Here is a 21,685-nt window from a genome sequence, read left to right as displayed (position 1 = left end):
ACTCGTGCGAGATATTGAGAATAAATATGTTTCCGGGGGAGCTGGCAAAGTAACTCACCTGGAGGATGGGAACCTTCATTTACAGTTGCTTATGCAATGAAGACATCCTCAACAATGATGGTACTAACTGACCCGAGGGAGTGGCCTGAAGTTGTGTCAGGGGAGGTTTAGGTTGGATATTAGAAGGAGCTTCTTCACCCAAAGGGTGGCTGGGCACTGGAAGAGGCTCCTTTGGAAGTGGTCACAGCACCAAGCCTGACGGTTCAGAAAACATTTGGACAATGCTCTCAGGCACATGGTGTGATTCTTGGACATGACCCTGTGCAGGGCAGGGAGTTGGACTCGATGATGCTTGTGGGTCCCTTCCAAATCAGCATATTCTGTGATTCTGTGATTAATGGAGAGAAAAAACCATCACACTGTGTTACTAAACACTCAACTCCTGTAACCATTTTGGGGGTCATTTTAAATATTGGTCCAGTATGTTGCCTGTCCCAAATGCAATGCATGAGAAGATGAATACAGAAAACTTTAAAACTTTAAAAGGGTTTTTGATGAACATGAATACTATTCATGTTCATCACCATACTGAATTAAACTCAGATTAATAAGCATTCATTTTAAATTAAGTATGAATATTCCTCACAAAAGCTGTATGTAAATAGAATAATACAGGTTGGAAATGGTTTTTGCTCTCTATTTGCTTTTCTAGTTATCACTATGATAAACTTAGTTCACTTGTATATTTGATAAGAATTAATGCTTTTTTCAGGTTAGTACCTTTTGCGCGATCTAATAAGGTTGTGTGTATCATTCCTATCAGGCAGTCTGCAGTAATACAATGTCTTTATGTAATATACTTTTATTGTATATAATAAAACTCAATACCAACTAGTTTGTTCAAACATTGACTCCATCCTCTTGCATGCAACCTGTTTTGAACTCTACTTGCAAACCTGCTGTTAATAATTTTTTTTAACCTATTAACAAATATGGGTAAGTATCAGATTCATGTAGGATGATGGTGTACCAATATATGTTTTGTGCAAGATCATGTGCCAACCCTGTTGTTCGTTGGTTGTTAGTGATTGCAAAGTAGCCTTTCTTTAGGCGCTGAACATAATCTTTTCTTTTCCTCTATTTTCTAAATTAACTACTCTGGGCAGGTGCAAGACAAGTGCAAGCAATGCATTAACAAGCAGTATAACCAAGTACTGTTGACCAACTGAGCCCTGCTAAATCTTGGGCTAGAACAGTTGTAGTGTAAGTCAGAGTAGTCTAAAACACTACTATGTGTTAGTTTTTAATGGGAAAAAAACCCAAACTAGTAAGTGCTGTTTTGCTCTCCCCTTCCAGCTTTAATTTATGCCATGGTACCTCCACCATACTAGACAAAATCGATGATTGACTAAAACTGTGCCACCTAATTTTCCACAGAATCATCATATCAGAAATGCATTTGATGTGCCAGAATATTTATATGGGTTTGTACTCCTACTCCTCCTGTGCGTACTTCCTGCGCTTGTTCCTTTTGCTGTGATCAACCACTCCAAAATTTTTTGCAAACTTCCACATGGGTTGGAATAAGATACTCAATCTATCCTGTCCAGCAGTGTCTTGTGAAAGCCACTGTGTTATTTGGTGGCATTTAAGACATGTGTTACCTTCCAAACACTTGCCACACTGATGTACTCTTTCAACTGTGAAAGATCATCTGTATCCTTCCCCCGCCAACAAATTCTGGCGTTGATTAACCCAAACAAATCTGAGGCTTTTGGCTTTCAGACTCAGCCCATTAATTCTATCCAGAATAGGGGTTAGGATATACAAAACCTATTCTGTTTGGCAACTTCTCCTCCAGTGACTAAGAAAAGCCAAGCTGATGTCAGAACAGCAAAGATTTACAGTGTAGTGATCAGAGGGAGGGTGTAAAAGCCTGCATGTGGAATGAGTCAGTCTTTCCTTTTCAGGACAGCTCTAACCACATCTACCATCTGAGGAATCTGTGCAGCCCTCTTCTGTAGTAAAGAAGAAATCGTATCACAGGAAAATACTACTGGATTTTTTTCCATGTCCAGGAAGAAAGGCCAGCTTCTCCACAGGCAAGCTTTAACTGTTCAAGTTATCTTGCCTTTTTCAACACTATCCCCTCACTCAGTACCTACATCAGTGGTGTTCTGAATTCCTCTGTGTTATGTTGGTCTCCCTTCAGCTGAATAAACTGACCTCTTTTGACAGCTTCAGTGCAATACAAAGGGATTTTTGGAGAGCTGAAGGAATGAAGGTATGTGGCACCCTAAAGACTTCCCGCATGCACACTGCAGGTGTTTGGGTCAACCTGCTCAGGCAGCTTTCTAAGTAGTGTTATTGTTCCAGAGCCCCACATGCAAGCATTACCAAGGGGAATAATATTTGTAAAATGGTTTCTGCACATGCACTCCGCTGATGTTAAAGAAGTCACCTGCAGTAGAAATTTTCCCAAGTATTTTAACCACCTTTAATGCACACACAGGAATGATGGTTTCAGGCAATGTCTATGAAGCACTTAAGGGTAATGGAATAAAGCAATGATTTACAAGAAGCCCACGATAAAATACTAGTAAATTTTATGTTTTGGTAAGTAGTTTTAGCTTTTTCCAAGTACAAATAGAAAATTACTTTTCCTTTGTGTGCTTCAGCCTTTTCCCAATGGGAAATACTTTCATACCAATGAGAAAACACTACTAATTTTCTTTTTTCCTTCCAGTGAATGTAAAAAATCCTGAAAATGTATTTACAGGTGTTTGTTACCAGCTTGGTTTTGCATCAGTTTGTTCTGGTATCTTTAGCCAGTCTCAAAGATAATCTGTAAGCAGAATATACATCACTAGGCACACTAAGCAGTTATTTATTGACCAGCCCACAGCAAAGAAAGGATTTCCCAAGCCATTGGGCAGGAGGGGAAGAGTCAGTCCCTGCAGCTCCCAGGAGCAGACCCTCAATATTGGCACATTTCTATCTTCTGCCAAGCTCCGTCAGGGCCCCTGTCATGAGTGCCTTGCCCCAGCAAACTAACTGACCTGATGCTTCCTGACTTGCCTTGCTCTTTTCTTCCTTTAGATTTTATACTTCGTCAACATTGCTGCTTTCCTTCCTAAACCCTCGAGCTCCTGGCAGTCTGGTCCCACTAGCTCTACCTCTGTCTGTAATGTTACTTTTCTTACCTCTCCAGACTTTCTCACAGCTTTTTTTCCAGCACTCTGAGCAAGGTTACACAGCTGGGCTGGATCAGAGTTGGACCCTCGTGCGCAGGGAGCTGTGGAGAGGGAAGGGAGGCACAAGACAGGGGCTGCAGTAAGGGCTGACATACTCCAGGTCTTCCCTGAGTCAGGAAAGCATTCAAATGCAGTTGGAGGAAAGGATATTCAAAGAGCTCCAAGTGTTGCTGTCTTTGCCAGAACAGAATGAAAACTAGATTTCAAATAGCTCTAAGAGAGGCCAGTGCAGCTCAGTAGAATGAAATGCTCCAGAAGTCAGCAGCTGCATGGATCGTCAGCTCCTGACCTCCTTCAGCCCTGCTCTGCTCACTTTCCATACTTCAACAAGTTCCAGCTGCCAGTAGGCAGAGGGTTCTGACGTGAGTGGGAAGGAGGCAGCTCATCAGCAACCCACAGGCTTCACACAGCAAAAAGCCCCTTTGCCACTTGTGCATTCAAGCAAGTCTCTGTGCCCTGAGCTGCAGAAGTTACAGAACACAGCCAGCAGTAGGGAAGTAAGCTTGTGCAGAAGAGTGGGAACATTTGGGTTTAAGTTGTTTCTAGGTAAACTATTCGTATTTAAGATTGGTCTAGCTCTGTCTTTACTGTGGTATTTCTAGAAACAGCAAGCTTTACCCTCTATTTTAGGGTGAATTTTGTACAAAGGTGTTGAAAATCCAGATTTCAGTTATGAAAAAAAAAAAAATAGGCAGTTACAGAAATTCCTCTCCTAAAAAGTATTTTGCAGATGAAACTAGCCAGTCATCTCTGGAAAAACAATTCAGGACAAATCATACCAGTCTGTGTATTACAGTCCACATATGCACAGCTCATCTCTTCCAAGTGGGGATCATCTGATCAGCCCTGCAATGCATGGTGCTGCCCTGTTTCAAGCCTGCAATTAATTTCCTAAGCAATGTTGTGCTACATCAGCAGAGCCAACAGCTGGAGCTGGCCTCGTTTAACTGGACTCACAAGGTGAGTGAGGGGTGCAGAGCCCCGGGCTCCGAGGGATGCTCTGTGCCACCTGGGACTCGGGCTCTCTCCGCTGCTGCCGCCTTTGGCTATTGGTTCTCTCGGGGGGACAGAAAGGGCAGAGCCCCCCAGCTGTCCCACAGCTGCTGATCTCACCCAGGAGCTTAAATAACAGCTCCTGGTGCAGCCACCAGAGGGCATCGGGATAAACCGAAATAATCTCAAAAGGTAAACACGCATTCATAGCGTGTCATTATGGAGTGCTTACAGTTACCTGTTATTAAAAGCAAAACCTCATCCTGCCTTTGCACAATACAATGCAGGTGCTCACATTTCTGGTAATGTGTTTTTAGTCCTTATTAACGTAACAATAGGGTTGTCTTTACTAGAGAAAAATTAAAGCTAATTTTCTTTTGGTTAATGAAACATGCAAGGATGCATTCAGTGCACAGCAGGCGAGGGGAAGAAAAAAAAAAATCTAATAGAAACCACAACGTCACCAGAAACACAAGAGTTCCATGAAAGATCAGGGAGAATTGGTAAGTAGCTTGTAGGTGACAGACAAACACAAAAGGAGACAAACAGCAAGGGAATTCTGGAGAAGTCAAGCAGCCTGCAAAGGTTCAACCCAGACCAGAGTTAGAAATCTTTTTCCCGTTAACTCAAAGCCAGTCTATTTTCATATACTCTTGGGAGCATCCGTTTTATTATTGTTATATCTTTGTAAGAGCCATGACAATTGAAAGCGTATTCATTCCAAACACAGTGTAAAACAAACAAATACCTTTCTACTTCTCAGGAAGTAGATAAAGCTGTGAAAGTAAATTGGTGTCTTGGGGGCTAAATAAAAAATCTGTACTACAAACCAAAATTATTCTAAGTATTTAAAGTGATATAGAAAAGGCAGGTCATTTTTGCAAAGTGCATTCAAGAAAACCTTTCAGTGATCATTAAAGAGAGCTTCTTACGTATCAATCCAGATAACTAATACAGATGTGGCAAGTGGGAGAAGGGGCCCACAGAAATGGATATTTTTGCTGCTTGTCTCTATGTGTACAGCTTGAATCTAATGAATAAATTAACCATAACTTGCAGAGGATGTTAGTGCTTCAGATCTCAGAAGCTTTTTGCAGCATCCCTTTTGGTCAGGGAAAATCACGTAGCCAATGTGTTTCAGACTATTGTGTTCCCCTCTGGAACCCCTCTGGGTCCAGGTTCTGCTGGACACAGCCTTGGCCTTCATCACCAGTGCCTGAGGCCAGTGGCTCTGACCTGCACAGACTTGCTCTTAGATGTGGACTACAAGAAGCATTTGTTAATCTCTGCCAGGGATTTTGTCAGTCTTCAAAGTAATTAGATGATTCACCTCTGGACCAGGCCAGATTGCTGTATCAGGCACAATAAAAGACCCAAAGAGCAATCAGAACAAGTAGGACAGTTCACAGACAGTTGCAAATAAAAATACTGTAAGTCTGGAAATATAAAGTATTTCCCTGGTTTGCATACACCCTAGCTTTAGGCTAAACAGTACATAGACTTGAATTTCTGGAAAAAGATCTGATCCAGGCATGTGCCTGCAATTTTTAAGGATTTTTTTTGGTGTTGAATGAGGTTTGGGGAGGAAAAGACACGATTTCTGCCCCCACCCCCCCCGCCCCCGCCCCAGTTTCTGACCTGAAAGTTTTCCTTCCCTGTGTGTGGCTTGTTGGGATTTTCTTTTTGTTTTGGCTTGGTTTTTTGGTTTTTTTCTTTGCAGTCTCAAGTACTTGTGATTATCTTCTTTTGGCATCCAGCTCAGTGTCAGCATGACTATGTTTGTCACAGGTTTTATACGCTGCTGCAAGCAGGACTCAAATTAGGATTGGTGTGACCAAAGGACAATAGCTCTGCCAACAAGACAGACTTTTTTTGATCTAACTAGCAGATGCTCTGCTAGCGTCTCTCACTTTTTTGCCTCTCTCTTGCCTAAAGGACTGAAACCAGCCTGTCAGTGTGATCGTACTCGCGGGAGCTACAACTGTTTGCACAAGATCTGAATCTAGCCTAATACCTCCTTTAATAACTACTTCCAACAGCTACTTGTGAAGGCTCTGGTGTAAACTCCATTTAATATATCATAGCTTTAAAGCAGAGATTTTTCCAGAAATGGCTACTCTTTTTATAGACTATTTTGCACTCTAGTGGATTACTTTAGATAGTAACAAATTGTTCCTGCATATCTTTGGTTATCAATGACTTGCAAGAATAACACTGCAGAAGTAGGAGGAGGCTAGAAAGAGAACCTAATGGGGTTCAAACCTTGAATTCCCTTTTGTTCCTCTCCCCTGTTATTGACAGGAGTTTTGGACGAAGAGGAACTAACAGACATATTAAAGACCTGGCATAAAATATTGGACCAGCTTTTCAGGTGTCACTGAGGGGCAGCAGGTCCAGAGGTGTCTCTCCAGTCCAGACTTAAGAAGATCTCAACTGGCTTTAGCTTTTCAAGCAAGCCTGAAGGCTACTGACTGCCAGTCATCCTGACAAGGTGATGACTAATGGGGACAATTAACTCCCTCCCCTAACTTGCTGTCTGTCATGCCGATTGGAAAGGAAATAAGAACACTTTTCCCTAAGGAAACAGGTTGGCAAATGGGTTTGGGTCTGTTGAAGCTTTAGTGCTAATGCTAATGAAATTTCATACTAACAAAATATCAAAAAGTTGTTCCAATGAAGAGCAGAAATTGTCTGCTCTGTAAATTCCATTTTAATTCATGTTGACATGTTGAAAAATTCACTTTATAGCCAACCTGTAATTCTACAGGAGAAAACTGCAGAATTGCCATTGGCTACTAAGGGAGAAAGGTACAGTTTTGCATTGTCCACTTTGTACAGTAACAGCTTTTCAAGGTGTTATTAGTTAAGTGTGTAAAATGAGTTATAAGGTAGCAGGCATCAGTAATTTGTTTCCATCTCTTTCAGAATGTTGTTTTTAGTTTATAGACAAAATTGAGACACATCTGACTGGTTGTTACCCATTACCACCAAAATCCACCTTCTATTCATTAAAGCTGATGCTTGCAGAGGTGCCCCATATCTCTGATGGGTTGATTTTTGTACCCATAGAATCATGAAACTTTACTTTCAGTCCTGCAGACACACCCAGAGCACGAAGGTCAGTTTGTCAGCATCTTTGCTGCTGAATTTTAAGGCTCAAACTGCCTTTATTTGGGCAAGCCAAAGTTTTTCCTTAGTTCACACCTTTTAGGAAACAAGTTTTAGTATGGATGGCTGCATGGATCTCGGCAGAACTTCCTGAAAGGAAAAGAGAAAGGGAAAGGAGTCACCACTACTGAATTAGTCTGCTCTTTATGGTGACCAAGAAGCAGCCAGACTATAATCCAAGAGCCACTGTGAAAAGCTACATGACTAATCTGTATTTTCATTGTGTGGCTGGTAGCAGGAAGGGGGATGTAGCACAAGAGTCAATTTATTGGAAGAACAATGTAGTCATTCATCAGAGCATTATTCTGAAATAATTTAAATGACAGTAGAGCAACCCACTCTTGACTTCAGAAAATACAAGTCATTCAAATTCCATATCTAATAATGAAATTGTTCCACTGACTTACTGGTTGGCATAAATTACATGTAGCTAATATGTTCCTGTTGCAGACCCTGAGGACTCTTTGTTTATGCTAAATGTGAATATATTTCAGCACATGAATTACTATCCTCCTGCTTGCTTCTTGGGCGCCTCCAGAATAAGTAATACGTTGGCATAACTTTGCCATTTGTCAGCCAGCAGTCTGGTAGCACATTTGCTCGTCAATCTAATTTTAACCTTTTCTCATACGAACACTTGGTATTTCATGTAAATCAACCAGACAGTCTGTCATTCAATAGGATACTATCTTCATAGTCTTCTAAACTGTGTGCTCTATTGTATGTGCTCGTTATTAAGTAGCAGAGGTAAAGTAAAACTAATATATTACTTCTGGTTTCTTAATACCAGAATGCCAGGAATCTCTTTATTACCACAATAGAGACAAATGATATGTCTGGCAGAGGTTCTGGACAATGGTCCTGGTAATGCATTCAGCACTTTCTGAATTGAAAGGTCTGTCCTGAATGGTAAGTAGTGCAACACATCATTAGAGGCTTCAGAGCACATATTCCTATTACCACTCTAATTTGCAGTTAATAATATTAAAAAGTATGTTCAACTGATGAATTAAAAAAATACTTTTAAACAATTTCCCTGTGTTTCCAACAACTTTCTTGATAAAACACGATGCTGGCTGCAAAAGAGAATATAATTCATCATGAAATACAGATAAATTTGTATTTTCCTTTATTTTCATAATTTGTGTAAATAACATAAAAGGTTTAGTGGTATATCCTTTACCTTGTAAAGTTTTTCAGAAATTGATTTGGCTATGAAAAGAGTGTGTTTGAAGTTTAGCTGTTTAGTCAGTGTTGCTACTGTTCATGACTTTAATATCTTTGTTTTTTTTAAACACTAGTGTTCATTTATGCAGCCTAATTAATAATAATAATTATAATTATAATCATGCTCATTCTGGCTTATTCAGATATTTTACTGCATTAAGAATGTTATAAAAAAAAGCAATTGTAGCATTGTAATGAAATGATCTGTGGTGTAATTCAGTCCTACACGACACCTGTAACCATTTATTGCATGTACAATGCATGTATTGCATTGTACAATAGTTACCTGTTTTATTAATTATGAAAATCATATTCTGATCTAAATTTTCCTTACTAATGCTTTGAGATTGTTAGCACTACATTACATTTCATTCCCCTCAGGCTTGTGACTGATAGAATAAAAATCATGTATTTACTACTCAGTTCTGTTCTGGATAGTGATTTCTGGCACTGTGCTCGGTCTGGGGCAGACCCTGAGTGGTGCCTGCATTTCTCCTCAGCACGGTGCTCAGCAGTCCCCTTACCTGAGAGCAGAGGCAAAGCTCATCCTCTCCTATAGCCTCATGAAGTGCCTCCTCAACCCATTCACTCTTTAGGTGCTCTTTACTTACAGATTGCAGTATGCTCTGACTCCACCCCCACTGTCATGCCTCCTCTCTAGCAACTTCTGTGTAAAATTTACCTCTGCTGCTGTGGAATTAATTCACCTGTGTTGAATTTCTGGGTATAAGTTGTACCTATACGTATGCTATTTGTGCAATTTCTGCCACAAAGTTCTGTTTCTGATTGAAGCAGCACTGTAATAGAAGTAAAAACATAAGCTGCTTCCATCACTACCCCCAGTATCTTTTATATCTACAAATCAAGCAAAGGCAGTATATGTCCTTCAGGATGTAAAGTGATAAAACTTAACACTTGTTTGACCAAAAGGTTTAACCAGAGATTAAGTAAATATCTTCAAGAACGTAGGCCTGAGGGTTTTGGCCACCTTGAATAAATATGTCTCAGAAGAATCTGTCCCATAAAATATTCATGTATTTCTATTACCTAATTTTGCATAACGGGTAATTAGGAGTTTATTCTCCCTGCTTTGATAAAGTTCTCACATGGGAATTTGTTTGGTTTCTGTATCTCCATGTTTTATGCCAGGCAGCTGCATTTTTTTTCTCTCAGGGGTGTATCTAGGCAAATTTAGTACAGTCAGTGAGGTGGATTGTCTTAAGCAATGACAGCATTTGATTTCACTGAGCCTCTCAAAAATAATTTTACATGTAATTTTGTTCATTTCATGTCTGGTCCTCTGGTTTACCACCGCTGTTCTTGCAGCTGTGAGTTTTACCTAGTTCAGGGAAGTGTGTATTACCAATAAATGTTTGCTCTGAAGAAAAACAGTGAATTTCTGGGGATTAAGGGAGTCTTCATTTTATTACAGGAAAAATATTTTCTGGTCTTACTTATTGTTTGTGCATTAAGGCACTCATAGTTGTGTTTAACATACATCCTCTTTCCCTTCAAATTTTCCGTTCTTGATCCTTAGGGATTACTGAAGAAATAATCAATCAAGAGGATCTGAAATTACAGAATTATGTGTGGGATGAATCCAGCCTCGGATCTTTATTTAAGAAGGAAAGAGATCTTTTAATTCTGTGCCTCTATGAAGAAAAAAAGAATTATGGTAATGAGTTGCTACCACTGCAGACAACCTGGGCAATATTTTTCCCTGGAGTACATATCTAAGTACAAATTGGCTTCTAGTTATTAGCAATATATTCCTCCAGGTATCAAGGCCAAAATCCAGCCATGTCTTTTGGAAGGTGTGTGTGGTAGGCAAGCACAATGGGGAAGAGTTTTGTCTTTCTCTTTTCATGTGATTTTTCAAATTTGGTAGAGAAGTTTTATTGCCATTTACTATTAGCCAGTCATTCTGTAGCTATTTAAATCCCATTTTTAAAGGTATGTAATAGAATTCCCTAGTCTGTCCCAGACCTAGTGCCACATTAATGTTAAAAGCTCAGGAAGATGTTATTTCTGACTGGTATCATGTGCATATCTATAAATGCATGTCAGCACCTGGCACATGGGCTGGGCTGCTGGGTTTGTGAGAGGGCAGGGAGAGCTCTGGTGCTGCTGACGTGCTGGGTCTCACCTGCTGCTGTCAGGACAGCTCAGCCCCCCTCACCACCCTCAGCCTCCCCTCCCCTCGTGCTCCCCAGCTGCCATGAGCAGCTTTCAGCACATCACTGACATGCTGCTCAGTGACCCTGTGCACCAGACTCAGCTTGCCAAGGCAATTTATGTCTCACTGTACCTGACAGGGAGCCAACAATGGGGAGGGCAGGGAGGTGCTGCCTATGCCACATGGGTTCTGGCTGGAGGAGTGTGTTAGGCTTTCTTGCTGTGCCCATGTTCTCCAGACACTTCTGGCCTCATAATCAACCGCCAATTTACAGCTTTAGGTCCTAATTAGCTTCCAGGGACTTATCAGTGAAAAGCCATGATGTGGGTTTATATGGGGGCCACAAGTGTCACTGCTCTTTCAGAGCAAACTTTGTGCTCTGTGAGTTTTTCCATCCAATTCTAAGGGACCCTTCTCTTACAGTATAACCTACTTCTCCTACTCTCACCTTACTTCTTTGCTTATTAATTCCACTCTAGGTCCATGCCCAGCTCCCTGAAGCTCTTTTGACTGTCATTTGTCCCCCTTCTCCCTCCCCTCTGAATCACCTTTGCAGCTCGGATGCTCTTGCAGGAAATTGCCTTCCACCCCTGTCTTTTCACACCCCAGCACAGGCTGGACTGAACACGGAGCCATCTCTGGCCCAAAGCAACTTTCTGGCAGAAAGCAAACGCAGTCATGGGTGACACTGACATTAAAGAAGCAACCTCCGTCAGTCCCCACGACTTCCCTCCCTGGGCTCTGTTCTCCAGACGTGGTCCTCCCTGAGTGCTACACTGCAGCTCACCAGGCCCCATCTGAGGGCGGCTCAGGACAGGGACAGGCTGAGCAGAGCTGGAGTGTGTCAGAGCTTTGTGGGGGTGCCCTGCAGCTCCTGACATCACCCAGGCTCTGAGGGACCCCCCAGCTGCCTCAGGAGCAGTACCACCAGCTCACTGGTGGGAGTCACCTACAGGGACAAAGGGGGTAAAGTTTGCTAAAGGGCTTAATTTCTTTGTAGGCAGGAGCAGGGGGAGGACAGTACGGGGTGTCAATTCCATGGCAGCACATCCCACAAGTCTTCAACATGGGGAGAGTCAGCACAGGCTGCCAGTTGCCTTCCCCACCTATGTGCCTGAGCCCAAAGGGCTGTGCCCCAGGTGTGATGAGACAGGGTGGAACATGAGCTGGTTATCTTCCTACCTGGGTCTTGTAGAGATGAGGTGGGGGCTTTATTTATTACTGTAGGTAGAGGGAAACATGGCAGTACTGGTGGTGAGAGGTCCTCAGCTGGGCCCATGAGGTCTGCCCCTGTATCGGGGCAGCCTGGACATGGGAAAGGGGCTGGTGGGCTGCTGAGCCCACTGTGCCACTGTAGCTTCCAGCCCCACTCCAAGTAATGTCATTTCCCTGCCTCTTCACAGGTTTTTCTAATTCTCACCTTGGTGCATTCCTAAGCCAGCATTAGATCCTCATCTCATCTCTGCCTGTTTTTTATGTCTTCTCTCTTTTCTTACAGCTCCTTAACTACTGCCCAGGGAAATGATGTGTACACTGGGATGCCCCTGCTCTTTATGCCTGGCTTCCCACCTAGTACCTTAGAAGAGAGTGTTACAGCTGTTTGCTGCTCTGATTTGCAACCCAGCTGGCACTGATGCTTCCTTGTGCATTCCCTAAGGTAATTCTGCCTCTCTGCCATTTCTGCTTTTGTCTGGAGCTTGTCTCGGATTCCTCTGTTCTCTCTCCCAAACTAATTGTACTTTGCTGCTCAGATCAAAGAACCTGGTTTTATGTCTATTAAGATGAACATGCAATGCAGTTTATGAGGAGGAGGCTCCTTTGGGAAGTGTGAAAGCAGCAGGTGCATGTGAGGTGGAAGCACTGCATTGCAGAAAGAGGGGAGATTAGGATTATAACAGATACAAAACTTCAACATTACTCTTTAAAATAATGGATTAATTATTCCAGTGACAATGTGTTGTGTGTCCCTGTGCTAAGAGGGCCTTTATTTCTTCCCTCTGGAATGGGGAAAGCAAGTGGTTGCTTAAATCCCTATTGACGTACAGAACATGAATTCCAGTTTTGATTTTATGAACAGCCTCTATCATCCTGTCTTCTCTGGACTGCCTCATTCTCATTGTACTGTGGGGTTAGACACGCTGTCACCATTCCTATAAATAGCCTGCCTGGTTATGAAGGACCAGCAGTGTTTCCTCTGGGAGAACAGGACTTTGACTAATGGAATTTTAGGCCAGCTTTTGTCAGACTTTCTATAGGAGATAGGGTTTGGAGAGTAGAAAATCTGCTAAAGAAAGCCAATAATCAAAGTATTAATGTTTGAAACAGGCTCTTGGAGAATCCACAGAGAAAACTGAAGTTCGAAGGAGCAGGATGGTGGTGTGCTTTTAAAACAGAGGCTTGGCTTCAGGGCTGGTAAGAAGCAAGGCAGCTGCCATGCGGAGAAAGAGAATCTCTCTGTGATCCTGCAGAAAGCTGGGCTGTGGTGCAAGGATGTCTGCAGTGCCGGAGAGTCTGCTCTGCACACGAGAAATGTGCAAGTGCCCTGGGGAGCAGCAGGTAAGGCAACACGTTTTTCTGTAAATTTTTGTAGCAAAGGAGGAAGTACCTGTGTGTAGAAAGCCTTGTGTTTCAGTCTTTAGCTGTTAGTAAGACCTTTTGACTGTGGAGAGCACTGTCAGGCAAACAACCTCAGAGATGGTTCAGTAAGGATGGATGTGGATGAAGTCCCCTGGTTTTAAGGATACAGGTAATTTGGGCTGTGTGACCCTGTTTTGTGAGTAAATGCCTTGGAGACACCAAAGTGAACACACATCCTGCTGGCCACGGAGTGAAGGAAGTTCTACTGCACACAGTGCAAGAGGTCAAACACAGCAAGGATGTGAATGACAGGTAACAAGGCTTGGTGGGTGTCTTCTCCCGACTATTAAAATCAACAAATGCCAAGATATTTGGGGGGTTTTCTTACAATTAGCAACTGATCTGGAATTCAGATGCCATCTCCCACAGCCTGGGCAGATTCCAAGGGTGCGTTGAATCGACAGCAGCACCCTTTGTGCAGAGCAACTCTGCACACAAGAAGATAGCCCTGCCGAAAGAAAAGAAACAAGCATTGCATTCAGGGATGTGACTAACTTCTTCTGAATGGCAAGGAAAGCACCATGCTTGCCAGTTATCTCTTCTGTGCGTTTCCTCAGTTGTGGCTGGGGCCATCTGATGAGTGTTTCCCTTTCGCTCCCAGCGCGGCGCAGTCTGTCTGCTGTCAGCAGTTAATGAAGTCACTTGCAAGACGCCATCCCCTGGGGAAAAGCAGGGCTATGAATAGACCTGTTACTCGCGTCTCTGGCTGCAATGCTCTCAGCGCTTCTTTTGCTGTGCCACCATCTCTGATGATTGTGCCACTTCCCAACAATGGGCTTTCACTCTGGAGCTGCTGCTATTCCCAATGCCAAAACCAGTCCCTTTCCTTCTGGCAGAGCTGTGGAGCTCAGTGTCCCCAGTGACAGGCACAGGTTCTGAGATACCATACGCTTACCAAAAATGTGCAGAAAGTGAATGAGTAACCTTATTGCAGCAAGTGCTTTTAATTATAGTCCTGAGTGAACATCACTGTCAGATGCATCATCAGGGCACATTCTAAAACAAGGAGGAAAAAAAGAACTTTTTTTTCAGAGAACAAAGTATTTCCATGCTACTGGAATAGAAAGGCAAACTGTTAAACTTATGAAAACATCACCTCTTTGCCCAGCTGAGCTTGAATGTCTAGGTATGGTTAAGCTTGTGTTTATAAGGAATTGTATGTTGGTCTAGACAGAGGTGAGTTATAAAAGAAGCAAAGTCAGCAAAAATAAAGAGAGATAAAGAATGATGAATCATGACAACATATTGCTCAAAGTATGTAAGATCATGTAAATACTTATGCTGTGTAGGGCATACAATCATTATCAGTGCAAGTAAAGTCTAAGACCATTCAATGCACTTTAGTTTGTGATTTTAGTTTATGTTTGTGACTTAACTCAAAATAACTTTACAGTTGAACACTTTGTAAGGAAATTTAGCTAACAATGCCAATAAATGGTGAAAAAAAGAAAAACTAAGTCAGCATTCACTTTGATCATTTCCTGTTCTCTCTTCAGGAGATGTCAGGGAAAACTTATTTTAAAAAGGTTTTGTTTCATATACACCGTTTATTATTTTATATCAGAGTTGATGGTCTTAAAAGTCTCCCCCAAATCAAGTTGTCAAAATTTTAATTCTCAGAAAGCTATAATGAGGTTTTCAACAAAATGCAAATGTAGATCTTTCTGCATTGTGGTCCAAATGGCTGAACCATTCCTACATGAGCCGAGTTACAGTGGTTGCCACATATGAACCTTTGCTCAGATGCTTCATCCTCCTGCTCATATAAAACCAAAACAAAAAACAGCCCCTTGTTACTCATACTTTTCATATTAATTCTGGTTGGCTGAATTAGTTGAAGTGATTCATGACCTATGTTAAAATTTAACACAGCCTTTAGTGTGTTTGGCCTGACACATGGTGCCTTATAATATTGATATATCTCATCAAGCAAGCAATCTGCATCAGCTTGCTGAAGCATGCCTTGAAGGGAAAATGATACAGTAGTCCTGATCTACTTCTCTGCCAAAGCTTTAATTAAACATTCATGCTATCAGGTAGGAATGAAGGAGCTTGGGGAAATGCATGAGATGTCAGTCCTGTCATTAACAATATTTCTTTTTGAAAGTTTAGGAAGATAGGAATATGCCTCTTAAATCAGATGTCTGTGACCTCATCAGCATCTCAATGGTATTAAAACTCTGATCTGTCTTGCTCTCTGGTATCCTAAACCTAAGAAAACACAAATCCATCTGATTTTCTGAACTCAGTACTTTTTTCCAGTAGCACCCAAAGCAGGTGGGGTGAGTTCAGCAGAGCAGAACTGGAGTAGTAGTGCTCTGGCAGTGGATCTCATCCTTTTCCTGGGGTACAGAGTTGTGAACCTGGAGATAGGCTTCTCCTTAGGGTTTGTCTCCCATTGCTGGCACCCAGACAGCCTGAAGGCTGGTAAGGCAATCCTCAGCCTTCTGCAGGCCACTTGTGTGGGAGGTAGAGCCTGGTCCAAATGAGGTTTCATTTAGCACTAACTGCCCCTGAAATGAGGCTCTGCCAGACTAGTTAGGAATGGCACTTGTATGATAAAGCCTTCTGGCTGTGCAGAGGTGTGTTATGACGGTCATGGAGAGAGTGTTTTTCTTCCCTTAGCGGAAATGTCTGGGGGTAGAAAATGCAAATGCTGCCGTTTCTCCCCAGGGCAGAAAACCTACTTGGAATGATGACCCTTAGCATCCCTAGAAGATGCTTCTTCCCTCCTTGAGAACCATGCTAGCAGCAATTAATCTCATCCAACAGCAGAGGATATTAAAACCTCAGCCAATACCTCAAATGGTTGTTTAAAATCAGCTTCAGCAAGCTTTGCTTCCTCTCTGACCCTTTCCTGGCTTCCACATCTCTTGTGCTTGGCTGTCCTCCACTCAGGCTTTCAGCCTCAAATTTGGAAATCCCCTGCTTCTGACAGTGGACTGTTATTCTTCTGGCAATATTTACCTGCCATCCTTGTGGAATAGAATCAAGGCCTCTGTGGTGCCTGTGCCGTTACCCAGAGTATTAATAAACATTGTAAACAGATAGAGATGGTCAGATTTCTGCCACAAGAGCTGCACTGAGGAATTTCCTCAGCCAGGAAGGCTGCCCAGGCTGGAGCTTGTGATGCTTTGTCTGACTCTGAGCCTGGACTGGTTCTGGTTGTAAGAGGGGAGAAATTATTTCTGAGGAACAATCTTCCTCAAGCTTCACTATAACAACAGAAGAAGCACAATACCAGGTTCGTGAAGAAAATGATACACCATAAAAACCATGACCTTAGAAGAATATACGTGAAAGGCCAAGTCTTGAATGATTCATTAATATGCAAGTTCAGAAGGATGAGTTAAATCAAACTTTCATTGCCCAACCCACAAGCACAGCAAATAAACTTAAGAGGGGGTTTTGAAGCAGCAGGGGAAAAAAGAAAAATACTCATTTTGATGTGGTCAGGACAAATCAGATGGTAACACATGAGAACATAAACATCAGTACAGGATGAAGGAAAAATAGGCTTTATTACTCCCCTTGAGCAAACTGATGATGAAGGAGACCTAGTAAAAATGAATGTTTTTGTCAGTAATATGATGCACAGGCATCGTGAATAGCTGTGTGTCAGCGCAGTCTGAATAAATTACTGCAATGGTTTTGTTTACTTCTCTGTATGCTTAAAACTGAATATTGATCAAATTTCACAAAATTAGACAGAAAATTATGACATCATAAGAACATGACAAGTACACACTTTCCACAAGTGCTGACACTACTATTTAGATAATCTAAATTCAAATTTTTACCATTATTTTTGGCTATTATGTCAATGTACCCATCCTGTCTAGTCTTCATGTTAACATGACACAGGCAGAAGAAGTTGTTTCTGTTTTCTCTACATGCAAGAAAGTTGATTCACTACAGAGCTTGAGAGGAACTCGCCTGGCTTTGTAGTACAGAAAGAAAGGTGTACTCTGTACATCTGATATGCCCAAGTTAAGAACCAGTTTGCTCTTGACTGCGTTTATGGAAAGAGCAGAGTGAGGCACCTCCTGTGTCAGCCCAAGCCCTGTGTCTGCTGTTCCCTGGAGGTTTGATTATTGCCATATCCATGCCTTGGCACAGTCCTGGGAGCAACCATAACACCAGTGTTTGACCTGTTTGAATTTTTTCTTGGTTTACCCTGTTGCTCTCAGACGTTGCCGAGCACAGTTTTTCTGATTTAAGAGAGCATTCAGATGCCTCTTCCAGATTAACATAACTCATTAATCTCTTTACCTTTATGTATGTTTCTCATGCAGTTTTAAAATTTTGTGGTGTTCCTCTGGTCGTTTGACACTCAAATGTCTCCACTGATTAGGGTGGGCAGGGTCTTACTCTCATCCCCCAGATCAGCATTTTACTGTAGATCAAAATAAAAATAATGTTGGAAAGAATCACATCATAACAGACTGAATAAATGACAGCTATGAGTCAGTGTCTGCATTTCTTCCCTAACACAACACTACATGGTAGACTGGTTTTGAATAGGTTTTTCCCATAATTTCAGGTAATGATTAACTCCCAATGACTAAAATATCTCCAGGAGAACTGATGAGACATTTCACAAAGCTACTCAAGTTCAAAAGTATATGCAAGCTTTCATTTTAGCTCTTTCATGCAAAGATATACTTATTTTAACAAAAACTATTTTAAAACTGCCTCACAAACGTAAGTTCAGCAGTACTATTATAGCATAGTTTTAAGCTGAAGTTATTGTATTCCAGGCAAATACACACACAGTATGTGCATGCAGTTTATTATTTATTCCATTTATAAAACAGAAGCCATTTTAGTGCTGCTGGCAGTGCAATCATTTCTGGGATGAAATATAACTGTAGCAGCTCACATTGTAGGATAAAAGACTGAAGGAAAGAATGAAAACCAGAGGAAATCTGTGTGAGTAGGTTTGTCCTGAAGGAAAAGCTCCCACTCCAGGGTTTCATTCCTGAAGAGGGTGTGTTAAAGCATGCAAGATAATAAAGAGCAGCAGATGTCTTAAGAATTAGTGTTATGAGGAGTGTTGTGAGGAATTTAGCTTTTGAGAAGAAGGAGGATTTTTCACACAAACTAGATGAACTCTGTTGGAGCAAACTTGACATTGATTTTCTGGAACCAAGATTTCTATAATTGGTATCAATATAGTATAAGGGTTAGGTCATGTAGCATGTTACAAAATAATAGATGATAACAATATATATATATTTATACATAAGTATAATCAGTACAAGAATTCTAAGAAATGGGAGAGGACGTTGGGGGGACACTTGTAAGTATTTTGATGCCTGGTTCTGAAAAGCAGAATGTGATGAATAAGTTAGGGAGAAAGAAATATCAGATGGGAGAAAAATGGACAGGCAAAATCAGCACTGACACAGGTGCGAATGTGGTGTGTGTGCCCTGGGTGTTAGGAATAAAAGGGATGTGATACTTGAAAAAAACCTTCACACTGTCACAGAAATTGAGCCAAGATGTTTGTGTACAAAAACTGCACACACAAGCTAGAGCTGCAGCATCCAAGATGACCCCAAATCTTCCAAGAATAGTGAAGGATGGTGGATGGGTCATCTATGACTGAAATGAACTTAAACTAATGTGTAGTCTTTTAAGAAAACTGGAAATAAAACCAGTGGCACAGAGACATCACTCAGTAGCAGTGAAGTTGCCTACAGAGGCAGAGAGAGGTGGCAGGGGCAGAAAGGAATTTGCCAAACTAAAGGTCTTCTGAAGGGCCACTAAGGGGCAACATGTGACAGATAGGTCTAACTCAGATGATGAGCATGAAAGAGAAGCTCCCAAGCATTGCCTCATTGTGGGAGATTTTAACTCATCAGAAACAGAGTATAAAGCAAATGTTGCTGATAACAGTAGAGCCAGTTATTCCAGGGTATAATAGCTGGCAGATTTCATCAGCAAGCAGTCACTGGACTACCATGATGCTATTCTAGGGGATCTTTGTTAGGTAGTGATGACATAGAGCAGCTGGTTGTAGAAAATAACCTAGCTAAAGTTATCTCAACTTGATTAAATTGAAAATAAATGAAAGAATGAACAAGAATAGTCCTGTTCGTTTCTCAAAATTTGTCCTTGTGAAGTATTGTACCTAAAGAAATTAGTAAGTGATGTTAATTGGATGAAGGCTCCAAACCTATTAAAATTTCTTTAATTTAAATAATAATTTAAAAATCTGTAATTTGTACTGTAAGGAGAGAATGAAGAGTGCTAGCACCTTACAAATCCTTAGAAAAGAAATAAAAATATTAGAAGTTAGCAAAGAGAGTGAAAGTCCGCAGCATACCAGGTCATCAGTGAAAATGGTATTTTGGGAACCTGGAAGAAGAGGGTGCAGTCAGATCTGTCATGTTTACAGACTTACCATCTGTAACAATATTTGAAAGACTGAAAGTTTCTTCTACCACACAAATAAAAGGGAATCTGGTACGTGGCAAGTACTCTCTCTGGTAGAGATTAAAGACTGTGTAGAAACCAAGCAAATTCTCTTTTTTCTTTTCTGTAAAGATGATGGTACAGATCATGGAGAAAAATGGGAGAATCTGTAGAAATTAAAGCTAACATTTACACACCTGAAAATTTGTAAACAAGGTGTAGTGGGCCCACAGTGAAGTGGTGTTTGTTATCCAACCTAAATTGCTCAAAGAAGAAAAATTAAATTTCAGGTACAGTATCAAGTTTTCCTTTAAAGATATCCCAAAACAAAGGAGAGAGAAGAAGTGAACTCACGCCTACAGCTTCATTAATTAACCTTAGTAATCTGGAAATTTTGTATACATTTTGCAAGAAGCAATGAACAATAGAGTGAAGATAAAATAGAGAAAATAAACAATAAATGTTTAATACAATGTATTAGGGCTGGGGAAATGTTTGCATGGTGCCAGCTGCTCTAGAAAGGGAATTACTGGGCTACCTTAAGGTTGAGTAGAGCTTTTCAAGCATCAGTGTTTCATCTAGTCCTTCAAAGTGTTAACACTTCCATTGTTGCTAAAAGTGGTCTAGTCAGAGGAGAAAAATATCGGTTCCATTATGGAGGAACAGAGAGCTGGAGGTGTGGGGTAGAACTTAATAGTACAAGTGCTGGATCACACCCAGACTGAGGTAGAAATGATTTCTGTTGTAAATTGTGGCAAGTTGGTTAGGTAAGGGGAAGACCATAATGTCTTGGTCAGTCGCAGAAGGATCCCAAGAGAACTGGGGTGGAACCATGGGAAAGGCAAAATTGATCCTCCTTAGAGATCATGTAGGAGACTTAAAGAAGGGATACCTGAGTGCAAACACCATTGTAGGAGGCTCCTCTGGTCAAAGCTCCTCTGGGTACTGAGAACAGTCTGTCAGCCATAATTAGGAAATGGCATTGGAAGAAATGCAGAAAATTAGTACTGGACAAAACAAAGAATGAGGGATATACAATTGCTCTCTATAAATACATCAGGGGGAGGGGAAAGAAGGGCAGGGCAAATACTAGGGAGGAAAGAAGCTATTTAAGTTGCCAGACAATGTTGTCATTAAAATAAATGGATATATATTGAGAGTTAGTCCATCCAGGCTGGAGCTGAGGTGGTTTCCAGCCATGAGAAGAGTGAAGTCTCTGAAAAAGCCTGCTAGTGAGAGTGACAGGGACAAACCACAGTAGGTGTGTGTATCACAGTAAAATGGAAGTTATTTGCTTGCAAACTGGATAATACGAATTCCCATAGCTCTTGCATAACGGTGAGTAGAGCCACTTTCTCTTTGCCTCTGCCAGAGTGAAGCAGTCTGAAAAGACTTATGATGGATTTCCATAAGTTTATTAAGAGAGCTGTGTAAGGTGAAAGGACACATCTTCAGCATCTATAAGATCCTTTGCAGTGTTGTGCCCTCTGCTTTTTATAACTATGGCAATAGTATTTTTTGAAATTTCTGTTAATTTATTGGTCCAGATATAAAGCACGACTCTATGGCCTGTGTCGTATCAACATGCTACAAAATGTTAAGAACTAACTTTTTTTTAAAGATTGGTTTAAAATTTTGACAGATCTCTGTGCCAAGTGTCAGAATAAAGCACAACAAACATATGAGATAAGAAGCATAAGGTATCAGTGGATCTAATATTATTGACAGTATTTACATGATTAATCATTTTGAACTCTTGGAAAACATTGTTAGAGAAACCTGCTCTGCCTTTTCCTTTTGGTATTGCTCA

The 21,685-nt window shown here is 41.3% G+C and overlaps 2 protein-coding genes across 13 annotated transcripts in view; both read left to right on the top strand.

Annotated features, from left to right (window-relative positions):
• RBMS1 (RNA binding motif single stranded interacting protein 1) overlaps positions 1–2,057 on the top strand; it is a 149,019-nt gene extending 146,962 nt beyond the window's left edge. The window contains exon 14 of the mRNA XM_042041243.1: positions 1,971–2,057. The gene's annotated coding sequence lies outside the window, so the exon portion shown is untranslated. The remainder of the gene's footprint in view (positions 1–1,970) is intronic.
• Positions 2,058–2,964: 907 nt separating this feature from the next.
• The window catches only part of ITGB6 (integrin subunit beta 6), a 59,845-nt gene continuing 41,124 nt past the window's right edge, over positions 2,965–21,685 (top strand). For 6 of the 12 annotated variants that reach the window (XM_042041240.1, XM_042041222.1, XM_042041233.1 and 3 more), the window contains exons 1-4: positions 5,922–8,324; positions 10,180–10,317; positions 12,317–12,475; positions 13,144–13,374. The gene's annotated coding sequence lies outside the window, so the exon portion shown is untranslated. Of the gene's footprint in view, positions 4,751–5,921; positions 8,325–10,179; positions 10,318–12,316; positions 12,476–13,143; positions 13,375–21,685 lie in introns of those variants that run through there. The other 6 variants (XM_042041230.1, XM_042041229.1, XM_042041225.1 and 3 more) reach the window with 6 other exon arrangements.

This window comes from Corvus kubaryi, unplaced genomic scaffold, assembly GCF_017639235.1.
Source record: "Corvus kubaryi isolate FWS band 111438036 unplaced genomic scaffold, C.kubaryi_AGA036_p1.0 37396, whole genome shotgun sequence".
Lineage (NCBI taxonomy): Eukaryota > Metazoa > Chordata > Aves > Passeriformes > Corvidae > Corvus > Corvus kubaryi.
The sequence above is the reverse complement of the archived record's forward strand: the minus strand, read 5'-3'. Positions and strand labels throughout refer to the sequence as shown.